Source organism: Phodopus roborovskii, unplaced genomic scaffold, assembly GCF_943737965.1.
Source record: "Phodopus roborovskii unplaced genomic scaffold, PHOROB, whole genome shotgun sequence".
Taxonomy (NCBI): domain Eukaryota; kingdom Metazoa; phylum Chordata; class Mammalia; order Rodentia; family Cricetidae; genus Phodopus; species Phodopus roborovskii.
This window is the reverse complement of record NW_026126480.1, coordinates 13,921,555-13,935,221: the sequence shown is the minus strand read 5'-3', so window position 1 is coordinate 13,935,221 and position 13,667 is coordinate 13,921,555. Positions and strand designations below refer to the sequence as shown.

The 13,667-nt window shown below is 40.8% G+C and overlaps 1 protein-coding gene across 4 annotated transcripts in view; it reads left to right on the top strand.

Moving 5' to 3' along the window:
* Nucleotides 1–99: 99 nt before the first annotated feature.
* Nup98 (nucleoporin 98 and 96 precursor) overlaps nucleotides 100–13,667 on the top strand; it is an 88,375-nt gene continuing 74,807 nt past the window's right edge. For all 4 annotated transcript variants that reach the window (XM_051192428.1, XM_051192426.1, XM_051192427.1 and 1 more), the window contains exon 1: nucleotides 100–247. The gene's annotated coding sequence lies outside the window, so the exon portion shown is untranslated. The remainder of the gene's footprint in view (nucleotides 248–13,667) is intronic.

The window sequence follows — 13,667 nt, the reverse complement described above, 5'->3', positions numbered from 1 at the left end:
CGTTGCCCAATGAGTAACGGGGTAAGCCTCGAGTGGCGGACCAGCCTGCCAATGCCCGGCCGGCGAGGGCGGAGCGCCCGGGGCTGGACTCTGACGGTGGACGGCGTGTGACGCAGTCGGGCCTCTGCGCGCTGCGCCCGGAGCGGCGGTCGGTGGCGGCGGCGGCGACGGTTTCCTGGTGGCCGCGCGCTGCTCTGTGAGCGGCGGGTGGTAGACGAACCTGGGCCCTCACCCCAGACACACCACGGTAAGTCGGGAGCGCCCTGGAGCCGGCCGGGCGTCCTCCTCTTTGGACCGGCATCTGCGCGGGACGCCCCGGGCCCTTTGAGCTGCCCAGTCTCGTGCCGGGCGCGCTCCTTCGGGCCTGCGTGAGGGGGCGGGGCCCGCGGCCCTGCGGCTTGGCTCGGGAGGCCCTGGTGGGGGGGGTCCACACGCGTGGGGCGTAGGCCAGGGGGTCTCCGGTGGCAGCCCACGCTGAGGGAACCTCGTTGGCTCCGGTGCTACTCATTCATTCGCCGGGCAGAGGTGAGCAGGCCGCGGTAGACTGGCCCTTGCAGGGATGGTGCCTTGGGGACTCTGAGGTTCCCCCCATCACTTCTTTGACCATTCTACAGGACGCGTTTTGTCTAGGGTTAGCCCCTTGAGTGAGTCGGAAGTGCGTTAGCTTTTTAAGACAATGACTGGCGATTAGAGGGGTCTGGTCAACCGAATGAAAGGTTCTTTTCTGTTCTGCCGCATGCACCGTGTAAACCGAAGTGAGAAAGATTGGATTTTTGAATTAATGCCATAGGCGTTTAAGAAATTTGTCAGTGCCCCTATTCTGCGTCACTTGCAGAGGTTTTGTAAGTGGGAGAGGACTCAGTAATGTCAGATGTCTTGACTAAAGTCTAGAGTTTTTATACTATTCTACCCTCCCTGTATGTTCCAGTTTCTCATTATTGGCTATTTTCTATTTGGTAGGAGGGAAAGACACGGACATTTCACATAGTGTTCAAAACATTTCCAGTTTAGTTGCTACCTTTTTTGCACATATATATTAAGACAATAAAGCTTTATTAGTAGTACTTGATGTAGACTTTTTCTTTTTTGAGACAAGATCTCACTCAAATCCTGGTTGAGGTAGGTTTGTCATGAAATCAAAGAAACCACTTGCCTCTACCTCCCCTCCCTGGTGCTGGTTAAAGGCTTTGCGGTTACACTCAACCCTAACATAGACTTTAGAGAACTAAACTTAAAAAATAGTTAAAGTAGCCTTTCATCCCAGCACTTGAGAGGCAAAGGCAGGCAGCTCTCTGAGTTCAAGGCTAGCTTAGCCTACATACTGAATTTCAGGACAGCCAGAGCTGCACATAGAGAGCCTGCCCTAAAAACTCAAGTGTTGGAGGTGAGTAAAAATCAATATAGAGGTTACTGGAGAGACGGCTCAGCCGTTAAGAGCACTGACTGCTCTTCCAGAGCTGTGTTCAATTCCCAGTACCCATATGGCAACTAACTGTAAGTCCAAGATCAGATACTCTTACACAGACATAGATACAGGCAAAGCATCAATTCATATAAAATAACAAATGATTTTAAAATATCAATAAAGATGCTATGGTGCAAGCCTGTAATGTCACCAGTTATGGAAGTTGAGGTTCGAGAATTAGAGCCTACGAGTTTGAAGCCAGCCTGGGCAACATAGAAGATCAATTAAGAATTGTGGAGAGCTGGAGAGTAGGCTTCATGATTAAGAGCATTGTTGTTCTTGGAGAGTACTGGGGTTCAATTCCCAGCATCTAATGGAGGTTCACAATTGTCTGTAACCTTGGAGCACTAGGCACACATGTGGTGTATTTGAGTTCAAGGCCAGCCTGGTCTACAGAGTGAATTCCAGAACAGCCAGAGCTGTTACACAGAGAAATCCCAATCTCAAAAACGTGTGTGTGTGTGTGTGTGTGTGTGTGTGTGTGTGTGTGAGAGAGAGAGAGAGAGAGAGAGAGATGTAAACCTTAGTAGAAGCCAGGTATTAAGCATTTTCTGAGAATTTGATGTATTGTGTTTGAAATTGACCTAATCATTTAGTATGAACTCACAGCAAGATATCTCAGCTACTACAGCTAATACTTTTTATATTGAGATTTTTTTAATTGCTGCTCTCCTGAGTTGTAGATGATGTAACAGCCTTCTTCCTCTCCCTATTAGATACTGATTAACACCTCCTCCCAAAGTTGCAACTACCAAGAAAGTCCCTGATTGAGATCAGGGCTGAGTGAAAATATTCCCAACATTTCAGTAAAACCATACCCTTACTTTGCTTGTAAAGTCAGTTAATAAATTATCTAATAACTCCCGCCCCCTTTTTTTTTTTTGGAGACAAGATTTTTGGTATGTAGCTCCAGGCAGATTTTAAACTCCTAATCCTCCTGCCTTTCCTCCCAAGTACAGGGTGGTATGCCCTGCTTTCCATGAAATTTAAAATTGTCAAGTACTGCAATTGGAAACTGTAAAGCCAAGTCATAGACCAGCTTTCCTTTGGGTTCACCTTTCATATCTGGTAGATTATCCTCCATATGACAAATCTAGATTTTCTTTTTGTGGAAGAGGTAAAAGAACTTGTAGTTGAATTCATATATTAAATTTAGTGCTATGAGCCAGGTAATGGCAGCACACGCCTTTAATCTCAGCACTTGGGAGACAGAGGCAGGGGAATCTCTGTGAGTTCAAGGCCAGCAAGGTCTACAGAGCTTGTTCCAGGATAGCTAGGGTTGTTACACAAAGAAACCCTGTCTTGAAAAAACCAAAAAAAAAAAAAAAAAAAAAAAAAAAAAAATGTAACCTTTGACCTTTGTGGATTTGTTTTTGTGGGCTTTGTTTTTTTGAGACAAGGTTGCTCTGGGTAGCCCCAGCTGTCCTAGAACTCACTCTGTAGATCTGGCTGACCTCTGCTTCACAAGTGATGAGATTAAAGATGTGTGCTGCCAACTCCCAGCTGTATTTTAAAAATAGTTTTATGGAGCTGGAGGATGTATTAGTTGTTGATTGATTGCCTAGCATGCTTGAAGATCAAGGTTCAATCTCCAGCACACAATAAGTCAGGCATAATGAATGACGTGTGCCTAAAATCCCTGGATTTAGGCCAACAGTTCTCAACCTGTGAGTTGTGACCCCTTTGACAAACCTTTATCTCCAAAAATTATTTACAGTACAACTTATAACAGTAGCTATGAAAATAAATTTATGGTTGGGGGTCACCACAACATGAGGAACTTTATTAATGGTAGCATTAGGAAGGTTGAAAAACATTGATCTAAGCAGTAGAGGTAGGAGGCTCTACATAGTGAGTTCTAGCTCATGTATATTCCTCCTGTGTTTGTGTGTCTGTGTATGTGTGCAGTTAGCTAAGTCTTTAAAACTGTAAGATGAAGATCAGGATTAGCAGGGTAGCTAGATTGAAGGATGTGAAACTGAAGGTGTGCAGATAAATTAGGTTATGGCAGTAGTTTAAGATAGCACCTCTCACACTTGGTGGTTCCTACACTTCTTAAAAGTTTGAAAATTAAGTGTTCTAAAACTAGTGAGATAGTTCAGTAGGTAAAGGGCTTGGAACACAAGTCCAGGAACCTGAATTCCTTACCTGTAACCCACATAAGCCTGGAAAGAAGAGAACTACTCCAGTTATCCTTTGACCTCCCCATGTACCTCATGGCATACACTCAAACAATAATAAAAAATAACATTTTTAAAATTATGAGCTAGGGTTGTTATACAGACTCTGTCTTGAAAAACCAAAAAAAAATTAAAATTGAGATCTGTTGTTATGGCTCATGTCTGTAATCCCAGAACTTGATTGTTGATTGCTAGGAGTTGAAGAACAGCCTGAACTGCTACAGTGTGAGACTATCTTTAAAAATAAGTAAGTGGGGACTAGAGAGGTAGCAGTTAAGAACATGTACTCTTGTTGCAGAGGGCCTGAGTACAGTTCCTAGCATCGATTTTAGGCATCTCACAGCTGCCTGTAACTGGAGCTACAAGGGATCCAGTGCCCTCTTTCTGGTCACAGTGGGTACTGCACTCACATGCACATACATACACATACATACATACATACATACATACATACATACATACACACACACACACATTCATACATACATACATACATACATAGTTAATTTAAAATAAAATAGAAGTGACTGTTTAAAATAAATAAATGGAGACATAGTGGTTCATACCTTTAAACTCAGCACTTTAGGCAAGTATATCAAAGCCAGCCAGAACTAAGTAGTAAGACCCTGTCTGAAAAATAAAATGCAAATTGAACATAATAATTGAAGAATTCAGTGAGGAAGCTGACTTAATAAAAGATTATTGGATACACTAGTCATCTTTTATGTTCCAACAGTTGACAAGGTTATTTTACGTAAGTTTGTGAGAAATACTCATCCTTATATAGATAAGTAGCTAAAAAAGAAAGGATTTTGGGGGGGGGGGTGTCAAGACGTTTCTCTGTATAGACTTGGCTGTCCTGGAACTCACTCTTTAGACTAGACTGATATTTGTATTCTCCATTGACACTGTACTAACTTGTTAAAGGTTTGTTAAACTACACATTTGGGAACTATTATCATTAAATTTATGAGCTGTGTTATACTGAAATTCATCAGTTCATCTTGTATGCTGTGTCATTACTCATGCATGATTTTATAACATCAGTGTTGATTTGGAAATTATTGGTTCACTGAGTTATTAATTTTGACAGATCAAATATTACAGTTGTTACTATATTAATCCACCTCAGTATTCCCTTAGGTAGTTAAGCCAGTGTGTGATGGCACAGGCCATCATGTTTACAGTCCTGGGGAGTTTGAGGTCATCCCCTGGTATACAGATGGAGTTCCAGGACTTGACCTTCTGTCAAACAACAAATTTGGGAGCTGAGGGTTGGCAGTGTAGTGGAATGTTTGTGTTAGTATCTATGAAGCCCTGGAATCCATTCCCAGCACTTTATAATTCCAGTACTTGGAGGTGAAGGCAGGAAGTTATTTTGGTTTACTTTTCTATTGCTGTAATGAATAACCATGACCAAAAGTGACTTAGGGGGGGCAAAAGTTATTTCATCTCACCCTTCCAAGTCACAGCCTATCATAGAGGGAATTTAAGGTAGGAACTGAAACAGAAACCATGCAGAAAGGCTGTTAGTGGGTGGCTGGCTCACTGGCTTCTCAGCTTGCTTTCTTATATAGCTCAGATCCACCACCCCACCTTCATAGGATGCTGCTGGTACATAGGCTGACCTCCTGTATCCATCATCAATCAAGACATTTTCTCACAGACATGGTCACAGGCCAGTCTAGTCTGGAAAGTTAGTTGCTCAGTTGAGGTTCTCTCTTTCCAGGTGAGTCTAGGTTATATCAAGTTGACAGGAAAAACTAACAAGCATAGAAGTGTAAGGTCTTCCTTGGCAATATAGCTACTTTGAGACCCAGCCTGGGATATAGGAAACCCTGTGAGGGTGGGAGCACTGGAGAGATGGCTCAGTGGTTAGGAGCACTGGCTGCTCTTCAGAAGATGTGGGTTCAATTCCCAGCACCCACATAGTGACTCACAACCATCTGTGACTCCAGTTTCAGGGAATGCAATGTCCTCCTCTGGCCTCCACTTGTACCAGTCACAGAAGTGGTGCACAGATAGACATGCAGGCAAAACACCTGGGCTTTGTGAAAGGGGAGGTTGTGATGGAGGACTAGGTTTGAATCCCAGCATTCGAATGGAGGCTAGCAACACCCCCCACCCCCCCCCCCGTAACTACAGTTCTTGGTGATTTGATGTTCTCTCTATGGGCACCAGGTACACACATGTGTTACGAAGACACATGCAGGCCAAACACCCATAAACATAAAAATAAATTCAAAATTTAAAAGGAGCGTGGTAGCTGACAAACTTTCAGGAAAGTTTCCAAAATTCAAATTTTTGCTTCAAGTCTTACTGGTTTTTTTGTGACAGGGTTTTGTGACAAGGTGTTGCTCTGGCTGTCCTGTAACTCACTTTGTAGACCAGGGTGAACTCGTACTCAAAGAGATCCAACTGTCTCTGCCTCCTGCTTGCTAGGATTAAGGCCTGTGCCATCACTGCCTGGCTTCATTAAGGACAGTCTTAATGACAGTGACAATTTGTACTAGGTGGCAGTGAAGAATTCAATAAGTTCATTCTTGATTGATTGATTGATTGATTGATGTTCAAGTTTTAGTTTTTTGTTTTATCGTTGTACTGGGGATTGAACCTAGGGGCCACAGTATGCTCAGCAAGTACTCTATTAGGGTGTAAGTTTCTTAGCCTGGCCTAGAACTCACTCTGTAGTCCAGATTAGTCTTGAACTTGTGATGTTCTTGCCCCAGTGTCTATAGAAGGAAGCTGAAATTGTATTCTAGGTTGCATCACCAGGCCTAGCCATTGGAAAGTAGTTTGGGCTCTATGGATCAACTAAAAAAAGAAAAAGGAAAAAAAAATTGGGAACTTGTGGATGTTTTGGGTCACAGTTTGAAGGCTACTAATCTAGGACAGTGATTTTCACACTGATTTAAATCCTTAAGCTGCTTTGGAGCATTGGAGTTCTTTTGTAACCACCTGCTTTATTTCACAGAACAGGTTCTGTTTGTGTGTGTGTGTGTGTGTGTTTTAAGTTAGTTTTAAATCAGCTAAATATGCCTAAAATTGGTAAAGAAAAGAATTGAGTCTGAATTGGGGCTGCCAGTTTGTGAAAGAAACAAATTTATACTCCAGAAATATGTCTGTCATCATCATTACTTAACACTTAGTCTTCCTTTGATAACAGTGGTTGCTTGAATCTGCATATCTGACCCTCTTGTCAGAGCTTGGCAGATTCCTTTGTACAGGTGTGTCTTTGCTTGTGCACTTGGAGGTCAGATATCTTCCTTTTTCCCTCGCTCGCTCCCTCCCTCCCTCCTTTCCTTCATTTCCTTCCCTTCCTTCCCTTCCTTCCTTTCTCTTCGAGATAGAGTTTCTCTGTGTAACAGCTCTGGCTGTACTGGAACTCATTCTGTAGACCAGGCTGGCCTCAAACTCACAGAGCTCCACCTGCCTCTGCTTCCCAGGTGCTGGTACTAAATGCATGCAGCACCATTGCTCTGCTCAGAAGTTTTTCTTAATCACTCTTTTAACACCCTCCCCTTTTTATGTAGTTAGTTTTTGGTTGAGACAGTCTCTCTATGTATTTCTGGCTATCCTGAAACTCACTAACATTGACCATGCTAGCCTTGAATTCATAGAATTTATAGAGATCTTCCGGCCTCTGCCTCCTGAGTGCTGTGAGTAAAGGTGTGCACCACATGTTGTCCTTGCTAAAACTGCCTATGGATCTACTTGCCTGTGCCTCCTGAGTGGGAGGATTGTTAGGTGTGTAACCTTATTTTTTGAGACAGGATTTCTCACTGAATCTGGAGTTTACCAGTTCAGTTAGACTTGATGCTCTTTCAGAGTACCTGGGTTCTGTTACCAGCACCTGTATCAGATAGCTTACAACTACCTCCAGCTCCAAAGCACTTCTACACACTCTTTTGCCTCTTGTGTGGATCTACACAAATGTTGTTTAAGCACATACAAACAAATAAGTAGATAATCAAATAAAAATAAATCTTTGCTGCTGCTGGTGGTGGTGGTATATATCCTTTTAATCTCAGAATTTGAGGCATAAAGACAGATGGTTCTCTGAGCTCCAGGCCAGCTGGTCTACATAGTAAGACCCTGTTTTTAAAAGAAGCCGCTGCAGCCAACTCTGGACCTTGATATAGTGGGCACACCTGTAATCTTAGCAGTTTTGAGGCAGAGGTAAAAATAATGAATTCCAGGTCAGCCCCCAAAATGGAATGTAGTATTAGGTGATTAAGATGGTCCTTTCTTTCTGGAATTTTACCTGGCCTTTGCTGTCTCTGGTCTCATCCAAAACAAAAAGTAGACAGTGCTACCAGGTGTGTAGTGATCCCAGGTGTGTAGTGCTCCCAGGTGTGTAATCCCAACACTTAGGAAGATTGCTGTGAGTTCCAGGCTAGCTAGGGTTAACAGAGTGAGATCTTGTTGAGACCTTGTCTCAAATAAACAAAAACAAACTCATTTTATTCATTTTAACTATGGAAAGTGATTCCTCCCTTGTCTATTACTATCATGGGGATTAAATGAGAGACTTAACAAGTATTCTGTAAAGTGGAAAGTAACTGATGCTTACTGTTTTTGCTCTCTGCTGCCTTTTATACAAAGGAATTTGATGAAGTAAAAGAATTACTGAATATTTGTATAATATTCTAGAATTAGAAAGCAGCAAGCTTTGAGTGGTTTAGAATGCTTGCATAGTCATTCAGATTAACAGTGCTTGGGTTTTTTGGTTTTGTTTTTAATATTGTGTCGGGTATCTTCAACTTTTGAGGTAGAAAACTAGTTTTGTTGTACCTAGAGTTCACAAAGCTTACACAATTTAGATATGTGATATACTAAGATATCACCAAAGTTCAGTTGAGACAGTGAAGGAATATATTTTTGTCTAGTAGTTGGATTACTGGTGTGTGTTGACCATCTCTCTTTTTGGTATTATGTAGTATAAATAAAAAAGTTAGATGATTATTAGAGCACAAAGGGCAGAGGAAAGATTAAGGCTAAAATTAAAGATCAGTTTTGGATGTCTTGTGCAAAAGGAGTGTAAGTAAGTCGATTCATAAAGACAAAGATGAATTTTTGTAGAAAATTTTATCTAGGTTATGGGACTATTGTATGAATTGTTCTTCCTTCCTAAGAGATTGCATTTTATTTTGCCACTGCTTCATCATATCCTACCTGTGTGCCCCACCACAACCAGTGTTTCTGGTAAGTTCATGTGTTACCATGTACCTGTGATCTCAAAAAGATCAGGAATTCTAGGTCTAGGTCTTAGTGAGTTTGAGGCCAGCCTGGACTATATGTAATCCTGTCTCAAAAAACCAAAATAGCATGTTGTGGTGTCAAACACCTGAAATCTTAACCCTTGGTAGGTAGAGGCAAGAAAATCAGCAGTTCAGTCAGTTGGAGCTATGTAGAAAGTTTGTACCCTATTTCAAAACAACAACAAAAAGATAATTGTCCCAGTTTTTGGCAGGTTCATTGTAAATGGGATAAAGTTGAGTTCCTTTGGTAGCAGACTCTGAAGTGAGTGTAGTACTTACAAGATGGCTTAGGAAATTTTCTTGGTATTATCATCTGTCAGAGAAGTGAGAAAGAGGTGGGAGATACTGCATTGTGATGATATTTGAATCTACATGGTGATGGAGATAGAACCTAGGGCATTAAAAACAACGGGCGAGCACTAAACACCTTAATCTGTGTGATTCCATAATTTTTATGTATTGGTTTATTTTTTTAGTAGTAGAAGAGAATTGAACTTAGGACCTTTTCTGGCTAAGCAAGCACTCTGCCCTAAGCTATATTTCTAGTACTGTGGTGTCCCGATGAAGGTGTTAACCAATCCCATGAAAATTAAAAAGCTGAAATTACCTGCCCTTTAGAGTTACACTGAGCTGAGTCCAAGAATCCTAGCATTGGCCATGGATTTAGGCTGCCACAGGAAGAAAGCATGGTGAACGAGACAGTCTTCAGTGGAGGCTGAAAAGGACTGACAGCTGAAGACTGTTTATAGTACAGCAACTACTGCAACAAATCTTTTATAGTGCTGAATGAAAGTCTGCATAGTTTAGTGTTTCCACAGTGTCCAGGGTCAAGATACATGTGTGCTAAGACTTTATATTGGACTATGGATGTCTAGAAGAATGCCATTGCTAGATAAGGTGAACAGACTTATAAAAGATATTAAACAAGCTTTATAGAGTGAATTAGGTTGTATGGTAGCAACAATAAAGGATGAACAGTTTTCCCTGAGTTTGATATTAGACAGCAGAGTTAGGAAAACATGGTTTGAAGAATAGAATTGTCTGTATTCACTAGTTTAGTTTTTGTTTTGTTATTGGGCCTCTGCTTAGGCTGGCCTCAAGCTTACTGAGGTTGAACCTGAACTCCAGTTACCTTTCTAGTACTGGAATTATAGATGAGCTCCAGTTACCCAGTTTGCCATTCTTCATCAAATTCTGTAGTTATGACAGATTGTAAGGTTGGCTCTGATTTGCTTCAGTGTAATTTTGTTTCTATTGTGGTTTGTTTTCAGATAAGATCTGTGTTAGTGAGGATGACTTGAATTTTTGATTCTCTTAAATCTGCATGCTAGGATATAGACATGAGCTACCTTGTTATTTATGCTGTACTGGGGATTAAACCCAGGGTTTTGGGCATGTTAGGCAAGTACTCTTGCCAACTAAGCTATATTCCCTAGCCGTTGTTGTGATAATTTTAAAGAAAATACCTTATTCAGCATAATAAATGGGAACAAACCAAGTTTGGTCTCATAAATTGAGTGGGCACGCTGATTTATACCTTTAATCCCAGCACTTAAGAGGCAGATGCAGGCAGATCTCTTGGTCAGCCAGGGATACATAGTGAGACCCTATCTCCAAAATGAAAAGATAGGTTGCATTTGAGTGAGGTGCTTTCTTCATGGGTTAAAGGTATTTGCTGCCTTCGTTCTTGTTCTTTGGTCTGAAGCAGTTGAATTTCTTTAGTATACTATATATATTTTTGCTTATTGCCTGTTATTTTCCTATAATTGAAAGTGTCTTCTTCGGAGAGAAGATAGGTTAAACTTGAGTTCTACTTACCTCTTTGACCTTGTAAAATTTAGTAAAACTTTATTTTTTTCTAATCTGTAAAATAAAGGTAATACAAGTAGTGATAGCTAATACCAACTTTCTTATAATGTTTTTGAGATGAAAAATATAAATGAGCTTGTAGATGTTGAGGTATTTTCCAAGTTATTTTATTATTAAAATCCCTTTGTGGAATGAGTGTATAATGAATGGTAAGTTTCTGTGTTATGGTAAGATTATTAAACGTAAAATGTTGATGGTTGGGAGCTGTAGGACTTAGGTGTATAGAGTCAGTGTAGCCAAATCACAAATTACAACTAAAATGCTCTGTAAGGGTACATTTTACAGAGGAAGAATTGTTTTCACTTTTTAAAGAGCAGCATGTACCTCAAATAGATGTCAGATTTATGCGAACAAGTTTGCTCTGTATGGAGATGAATAAGAGAGGTCCTGAGTCCTGGGTGTGATTGTGCACCCTCTTCATCCCTGCGCTCAGGAGGCAGAAGGAGGTAGAGCACTGAGTTCCGAGGCCAGCCTGTTCTACAAAGTGAGTTCCAGGATAGCCCAGGGCTGCACTGAGAAAACCTTTATCAAAACAAAAAAGAAAAGATAAAAAGAAGTGTGGCAGCCAGGTTTAGGTCCTGAGCCAGGTTTAGGTCCTGGGCAGCACAAAGAAGTATCTGACCATCAGAGGAGTTTTAATTATACTTCAGAAACAAGCGTTTTTTTCCCCCCATTTTCTAAGTGTTAACCTCCAGCAAAAACAAATATGATTTTTCCCAACTTTTACATCAAAACAACCTTCCTTCCTTCCTTCTTTCCTTTCTTTCTAGGCAGGATTTCTCTGTTTTGGAGCTTGCCCTGGACCTATCTCTGTAGATCAGGCTGGCCTCACAGAGATCTGCCTGCCTCTGCTTCCCAAGTGCTGGAATTAAAGGTATGTGCCATCAACACCCAGCCATCAAAACAACTTTTAAACCAAAGACAATGCTCAGCATTTTGTTAACTTGACTAAATATCAAGGAAGGCACATCCTGTCTGTACATAGTTAAAAGGTGATAAATATAGCCACATGTTCTCAAGAATAGCAATATCATTAAAAACCTAAAGCATATTTACAGGAGTAGGGGTGATTTGTCATAAGCTGCTTACATACAGTTAGCCTGTATTTCTTCAAATATTCCCTTGTCCTACCAAGAATTCTGCATATCTAAACCTTTCTGTAAAGAGTGAACTTTGATAAGGCACTCTTTCCATCTTAATTTTCCCTCCAGAATTGGGAGACATAGTCAATGTTTCCTGTGTTGCTTCCTTATATATGCCCACCACACATATTTATTGCCTCTGATCCTGTCAGCACCAAAACAGAAAAGTTTCGGTCTGGGGTGACAACAGGTTTTTCCAGATAAGAAACCTGAGAAAAACCAGTTCCCAAAGACTTTTAGGGGAATATTTGAGAAAATAATGGGGTTTCAAGGAATCACTTCTGTCTCATGCCCAACTGACAAAGTGAACAAAGTGAAACCAAGAGAATCAGTAATGATGATTCATGCCAAGAGAATGGAGCTTGCAAGTTGCCTGGTCCCAGCCCTGTCCGGAGGTCCACTGATCTTTGCCAAATGAGTGTGTCTGCAGGCCTTGCCTCTCAGAGACCTGTTGTACAAACATTCATATGTTGATCCAAACTAGACCACACTGCTTACAAGACAGATAAACATGAAAGTAATAGGGATATGGAAGGGATAAAATTAAGTAATGGGGTGAGAGGGGATGAATATGGTCAAAGTATACACATACAGGGTTAGCACATGCTAATAATAATGATAAGGGCAAATAACAGTCAAACATTTTCCTGACACAATGATAGTTATAAATCTTAACTTTCTATATATAACCTCAAGCACTGTAACTAACCCTGTGTCCAAAATTAGAAACACACAAAAGATGGAGGTGCTGGCAAAGTCAACATAACTGGATAGCACTTGTTTGTTTTGAGTGGCACATGATTCATGTACCCAGGCTGGCCTTGAACTATTTGTGTCATGAAATAGTTTTGAAAAAGTATGGTAGGACATGTATAAATAAACTTTACCACTCATCTCATTCATATATTTTTTTTACTAACAAATGTGTTCAAATCTTTTTTCCCCTAATGTATTCAAATCTTTGGGCTTATGGGGTGTGGGGCGCAAGGTCTCTTTGTGCAGCTCTGACAGTCCTGCCTATTATAGGCAGAGTGTCGTCACATCCGGTGGGGAATTTAAAGCAGAACTCATTGAAAAGTAAGTGATTTGTTATGAGCGGTTTTTCCCGCTGCCTGGTCCCACCACCATGCCAGCTCCAAATAACACACAGAGATGCTGTATTAGATATAATTCTGTTGGCCTGTTACTAGCATTTCTTATTGGCTAGCACTGCCTTAAATATTAACCCATTTCTATTAATCTAAGTATTTCTATGTGGTCTCATCTTAGTGGAGAGAGGGCTCTGGCCTCGGTTCTCTTCAGTCTCTACATGTCCACTCCTCCCTTCTACTTCCTCAAATCCTTGTCCCACCTATCTTGCTTTCCTATTGGCCAACAGTGCTTTATTCATTAACCAATAAGAGAAACATATTTACAGAATGTCATCTCCCATCATCTCTTTTCTATCTAAAATATAAAGGATTTTAACCTTTGCATAGCAAAATATATCACAAAACAGTTATCAAATTAGAAACACAGTTAACAATATTTAGTCCATTAACTTGGCACGATTTAAAGAAAATATTTCATCATCTATCCTATTTTTGTGAGTTTAAAGTCTTATATATAACTTATCTTTAATCTTAACTAAGGAAAACTGCAACCGTAACTATCTGTCTTCAACTCCATCAAAGACCACAGAAGGATGATATTTATATTCTAGAATGACAGAGACATCTCACTGCCTGGACAGTTACCCTAAGTTCTTCTC